We start from the raw sequence: 7171 nt of genomic DNA, 5'->3' as shown, positions 1-7171 counted from the left end.
TTTTTCCATTTTCAGTGAAAAAAAAATTTTGTCAATTTTCTCAACGTTAAAAACGTTAATAAACTGCGTTTTTATGAGTGGATTAAACATTGAAAAAATTTTGAAATATGTGATGAAAAAGTTTACTCTTGACCGTTCGGACTTAGAAAAATTTCGAGTACCTCGGATCGCCGGCTGGAATTACCGCACGGCCTGGACAGCTCGCATCGACCGATACATTTTTTCCATTTTCAGTGAAAAAAAAAATTTTTGTCAATTTTCTCAACGTTAAAAACGTTAATAAACTGCGTTTTTATGCGTGGATTAAACATTAAAAAAATTTTGAAATATGTGATGAAAAAGTTTACTCTTGACCGTTCGGACTTAGAAAAATTTCGAGTACCTCGGATCGCCTGCTGGAATTACCGCACGGCCTGGACAGCCCGCATCGACCGATACATTTTTTCCATTTTCAGTGAAAAAAAAATTTTTGTCAATTTTCTCAACGTTAAAAACGTTAATAAACTGCGTTTTTATGCGTGGATTAAACATTAAAAAAATTTTGAAATATGTGATGAAAAAGTTTACTCTTGACCGTCGGACTTAGAAAAATTTCGAGTACCTCCGGATCGCCTGCTGGAATTACCGCACGGCCTGGATAGCCCGCATCGACCGATACATTTTTCCATTTTCAGTGAAAAAAAATTTTTGTCAATTTTCTCAACGTTAAAAACGTTAATAAACTGCGTTTTTATGCGTGGATTAAACATTAAAAAAATTTTGAAATATGTGATGAAAAAGTTTACTCTTGGACCGTCGGGACTTAGAAAAATTTCGAGTACCCCGGATCGCCTGCTGGAATTACCGCACGGCCTGGATAGCCCGCATCGACCGATACATTTTTTCCATTTTCAGTGAAAAAAAAATTTTGTCAATTTTCTCAACGTTAAAAACGTTAATAAACTGCGTTTTTATGCGTGGATTAAACATTAAAAAAATTTTGAAATATGTGATGAAAAAGTTTACTCTTGACCGTCGGGACTTAGAAAAATTTCGAGTACCCCGGATCGCCTGCTGGAATTACGCACGGCCTGGATAGCCCGCATCGACCGATACATTTTTTTCCATTTTCAGTGAAAAAAAAATTTTTGTCAATTTTCTCAACGTTAAAAACGTTAATAAACTGCGTTTTTATGCGTGGATTAAACATTAAAAAAATTTTGAAATATGTGATGAAAAAGTTTACTCTTGACCGTCGGGACTTAGAAAAATTTCGAGTACCCCGGATCGCCTGCTGGAATTACCGCACGGCCTGGATAGCCCGCATCGACCGATACATTTTTTCCATTTCAGTGAAAAAAAAATTTTTGTCAATTTTCTCAACGTTAAAAACTGCGATAAACTGCGTTTTTATGCGTAGATTTTTATGCGTAGATTAAACATTGAAAAAATTTTGAAATATGCGATGAAAAAGTTTACTCTTGACCGTCGGGACTTAGAAAAATTTCGAGTACCCCGGATCGCCTGCTGGCATTACCGCACGGGCTGGACACCTCGCTCCGACGAATCGGTTTTTTCCATTTTTTTTGAAAAATAAATTTTTGTAATTTTTTTTAATGTCAAAAACGTTAATAAACGTCATGTTTACGCATGGATTAAACATTGAAATAATTTTAAAACACTTATTAAAAAAGTTGGTGTCGACCGTGGGACTTAGAAAAATTTCGGAAGTCCGATTCGCCTGCTGGAATTACCGCACGGGCAGGACACCTCGCTCCGACGAATCGGTTTTTTCCATTTTTTTTGAAAAATAAATTTTTGTAATTTTTTTTAACGTTGAAAACGTTAATAACATCATGTTTACGCATGGATTAAACATTGAAATAATTTTAAAACGCTTATTAAAAAAGTTGGTGTCGACCGTGGGACTTAGAAAATTTCGGGAAGTCCGATTCGCCTGCTGGAATTACCGCACGGGCAGGACACCTCGCTCCGACGAATCGGTTTTTTCCATTTTTCCGAAAAATAAATTTTTGTAATTTTTTTTAATGTTAAAAACGTTAATAAACTTCATGTTTACGCATGATTAAACATTGAAATAATTTTAAAACGCTTATTAAAAAAGTTGGTGTCGACCGTGGGACTTAGAAAAATTTCGGGAAGTCCGATTCGCCTGCTGGAATTACCGCACGGGCTGGACACCTCGCTCCGCCGAATCGGTTTTTTCCTTTTTTTCCGAAAATAAATTTTTGTAATTTTTTTAATGTTAAAAACGTTAATAAACTTCATGTTTACGCATGGATTAAACATTGAAATAATTTTAAAACGCTTATTAAAAAAGTTGGTGTCGACCGTGGGACTTAGAAAAATTTCGGGAAGTCCGATTCGCCTGCTGGAATTACCGCACGGGCAGGACACCTCGCTCCGACGAATCGGTTTTTCCATTTTTTCCGAAAAATAAATTTTTGTAATTTTTTTAATGTTAAAAACGTTAATAAACTTCATGTTTACGCATGATTAAACATTGAAATAATTTTAAAACGCTTATTAAAAAGTTGGTGTCGACCGTGGGACTTAGAAAAATTTCGGGAAGTCCGATTCGCCTGCTGGAATTACCGCACGGGCAGGACACCTCGCTCCGACGAATCGGTTTTTTCCATTTTTTTTGAAAATAAATTTTTGTAATTTTTTTTTAACGTTGAAAACGTTAATAACATCATGTTTACGCATGGATTAAACATTGAAATAATTTTAAAACGCTTATTAAAAAAGTTGGTGTCGACCGTGGGACTTAGAAAAATTTCGGGGAAGTCCGATTCGCCTGCTGGAATTACCGCACGGGCTGGACACCTCGCTCCGACGAATCGGTTTTTTCCATTTTTTTGAAAAATAAATTTTTGTAATTTTTTTTAATGTCAAAAACGTTAATAAACGTCATGTTTACGCATGGATTAAACATTGAAATAATTTTAAAACACTTATTAAAAAAGTTGGTGTCGACGTGGGACTTAGAAAAATTTCGGGAAGTCCGATTCGCCTGCTGGAATTACCGCACGGGCTGGACACCTCGCTCCGCCGAATCGGTATTTTCCATTTTTCTTGAAAATAAATTTTTGTAATTTTTTTTAACGTTGAAAACGTTAATAAACATCATGTTTACGCATGGATTAAACATTGAAATAATTTTAAAACGCTTATTAAAAAAGTTGGTGTCGACCGTGGGACTTAGAAAAATTTCGGGAAGTCCGATTCGCCTGCTGGAATTACCGCACGGGCTGGACACCTCGCTCCGCCGAATCGGTATTTTCATTTTTCTTGAAAAATAAATTTTTGTAATTTTTTTTAACGTTGAAAACGTTAATAAACATCATGTTTACGCATGGATTAAACATTGAAATAATTTTAAAACGCTTATTAAAAAAGTTGGTGTCGACCGTGGGACTTAGAAAAATTTCGGGAAGTCCGATTCGCCTGCTGGAATTACCGCACGGGCAGGACACCTCGCTCCGACGAATCGGTTTTTTCCATTTTTTCCGAAAATAAATTTTTGTAATTTTTTTTAATGTTAAAAACGTTAATAAACTTCATGTTTACGCATGGATTAAACATTGAAATAATTTTAAAACACTTATTAAAAAAGTTGTGTCGACCGTGGGACTTAGAAAAATTTCGGGAAGTCCGATTCGCCTGCTGGAATTACCGCACGGGCAGGACACCTCGCTCCGACGAATCGGTTTTTTCCATTTTTTTTGAAAAATAAATTTTTTGTAATTTTTTTTAACGTTGAAAACGTTAATAAACATCATGTTTACGCATGGATTAAACATTGAAATAATTTTAAACGCTTATTAAAAAAGTTGGTGTCGACCGTGGGACTTAGAAAAATTTCGGGAAGTCCGATTCGCCTGCTGGAATTACCGCACGGGCTGGACACCTCGCTCCGCCGAATCGGTTTTTTCCTTTTTTTCCGAAAAATAAATTTTTTGTAATTTTTTTAATGTTAAAAACGTAATAAACTTCATGTTTACGCATGGATTAAACATTGAAATAATTTTAAAACGCTTATTAAAAAAGTTGGTGTCGACCGTGGGACTTAGAAAAATTTCGGGAAGTCCGATTCGCCTGCTGGAATTACCGCACGGGCAGGACACCTCGCTCCGACGAATCGGTTTTTTCCATTTTTTCGAAAAATAAATTTTTGTAATTTTTTTAATGTTAAAAACGTTAATAAACTTCATGTTTACGCATGGATTAAACATTGAAATAATTTTAAAACGCTTATTAAAAAAGTTGGTGTCGACCGTGGGACTTAGAAAAATTTCGGGAAGTCCGATTCGCCTGCTGGAATTACCGCACGGGCAGGACACCTCGCTCCGACGAATCGGTTTTTTCCATTTTTTTTGAAAAATAAATTTTTGTAATTTTTTTTAACGTTGAAAACGTTAATAAACATCATGTTTACGCATGGATTAAACATTGAAATAATTTTAAAACGCTTATTAAAAAAGTTGGTGTCGACCGTGGGACTTAGAAAAATTTCGGGAAGTCCGATTCGCCTGCTGGAATTACCGCACGGGCTGGACACCTCGCTCCGCCGAATCGGTTTTTTCCTTTTTTTCCGAAAAATAAATTTTTGTAATTTTTTTTAATGTTAAAAACGTTAATAAACTTCATGTTTACGCATGGATTAAACATTGAAATAATTTTAAAACGCTTATTAAAAAAGTTGGTGTCGACCGTGGGACTTAGAAAAATTTCGGGAAGTCCGATTCGCCTGCTGGAATTACCGCACGGGCAGGACACCTCGCTCCGACGAATCGGTTTTTTCCATTTTTTCCGAAAAATAAATTTTTGTAATTTTTTTTAATGTTAAAAACGTTAATAAACTTCATGTTTACGCATGGATTAAACATTGAAATAATTTTAAAACGCTTATTAAAAAAGTTGGTGTCGACCGTGGGACTTAGAAAAATTTCGGGAAGTCCGATTCGCCTGCTGGAATTACCGCACGGGCAGGACACCTCGCTCCGACGAATCGGTTTTTTCCATTTTTTTTGAAAAATAAATTTTTGTAATTTTTTTTAACGTTGAAAACGTTAATAAACATCATGTTTACGCATGGATTAAACATTGAAATAATTTTAAAACGCTTATTAAAAAAGTTGGTGTCGACCGTGGGACTTAGAAAAATTTCGGGAAGTCCGATTCGCCTGCTGGAATTACCGCACGGGCTGGACACCTCGCTCCGCCGAATCGGTTTTTTCCTTTTTTTCCGAAAAATAAATTTTTGTAATTTTTTTTAATGTTAAAAACGTTAATAAACTTCATGTTTACGCATGGATTAAACATTGAAATAATTTTAAAACGCTTATTAAAAAAGTTGGTGTCGACCGTGGGACTTAGAAAAATTTCGGGAAGTCCGATTCGCCTGCTGGAATTACCGCACGGGCAGGACACCTCGCTCCGACGAATCGGTTTTTTCCATTTTTTCCGAAAAATAAATTTTTGTAATTTTTTTTAATGTTAAAAACGTTAATAAACTTCATGTTTACGCATGGATTAAACATTGAAATAATTTTAAAACGCTTATTAAAAAAGTTGGTGTCGACCGTGGGACTTAGAAAAATTTCGGGAAGTCCGATTCGCCTGCTGGAATTACCGCACGGGCTGGACACCTCGCTCCGCCGAATCGGTTTTTTCCTTTTTTTCCGAAAAATAAATTTTTGTAATTTTTTTTAATGTTAAAAACGTTAATAAACTTCATGTTTACGCATGGATTAAACATTGAAATAATTTTAAAACGCTTATTAAAAAAGTTGGTGTCGACCGTGGGACTTAGAAAAATTTCGGGAAGTCCGATTCGCCTGCTGGAATTACCGCACGGGCAGGACACCTCGCTCCGACGAATCGGTTTTTTCCATTTTTTCCGAAAAATAAATTTTTGTAATTTTTTTTAATGTTAAAAACGTTAATAAACTTCATGTTTACGCATGGATTAAACATTGAAATAATTTTAAAACGCTTATTAAAAAAGTTGGTGTCGACCGTGGGACTTAGAAAAATTTCGGGAAGTCCGATTCGCCTGCTGGAATTACCGCACGGGCAGGACACCTCGCTCCGACGAATCGGTTTTTTCCATTTTTTTTGAAAAATAAATTTTTGTAATTTTTTTTAACGTTGAAAACGTTAATAAACATCATGTTTACGCATGGATTAAACATTGAAATAATTTTAAAACGCTTATTAAAAAAGTTGGTGTCGACCGTGGGACTTAGAAAAATTTCGGGAAGTCCGATTCGCCTGCTGGAATTACCGCACGGGCTGGACACCTCGCTCCGCCGAATCGGTTTTTTCCTTTTTTTCCGAAAAATAAATTTTTGTAATTTTTTTTAATGTTAAAAACGTTAATAAACTTCATGTTTACGCATGGATTAAACATTGAAATAATTTTAAAACGCTTATTAAAAAAGTTGGTGTCGACCGTGGGACTTAGAAAAATTTCGGGAAGTCCGATTCGCCTGCTGGAATTACCGCACGGGCAGGACACCTCGCTCCGACGAATCGGTTTTTTCCATTTTTTCCGAAAAATAAATTTTTGTAATTTTTTTTAATGTTAAAAACGTTAATAAACTTCATGTTTACGCATGGATTAAACATTGAAATAATTTTAAAACGCTTATTAAAAAAGTTTACTCTTGACCGTGGGGACTTAGAAAAATTCCGGCTTGCACGGATTCGACCACTCTGTTTTTCGGAGTTTCTGAGAAAAATAAATTTTTGTAATTTTTTTCATTATGATTTCTGAGTTCTCCCAGTAGTTTAATGTAAGGATTAAGCATTTAAAAATTTTTAAATCGAATATTAAAAAAGTTTACTCTTGCAATTTTTGGAAAAAAAAAATTCTAAAAAATTTTTCTTTCGGTGGAAACTAACGTTTAATATGTACAATAACGATTTATCGAATAAAAATCGTATGTTAATATATGTTCGAATCGACCATAGTTTCAGCGGCTAAGTACCAGCAGCCCGGCCGGTTGGTCTGTACGCGCGGCAGTTTACCACCATAAGCGCCCGTGCTGAGCGGCCGGCGCCGCGGTCGTCGCGGCCGCCCGTTTGGTTACTATAAGAGAGCACGTCGGTTCGAGCGGACCGGTCGGCGCAGCGGCGGGCGAGCGGCTATTCTACGATCTCG

The sequence above is a fragment of the Nomia melanderi genome, unplaced genomic scaffold (assembly GCF_051020985.1).
Source record: "Nomia melanderi isolate GNS246 unplaced genomic scaffold, iyNomMela1 scaffold0229, whole genome shotgun sequence".
Lineage (NCBI taxonomy): Eukaryota > Metazoa > Arthropoda > Insecta > Hymenoptera > Halictidae > Nomia > Nomia melanderi.
Note: the sequence above shows the minus strand (reverse complement) of the source record.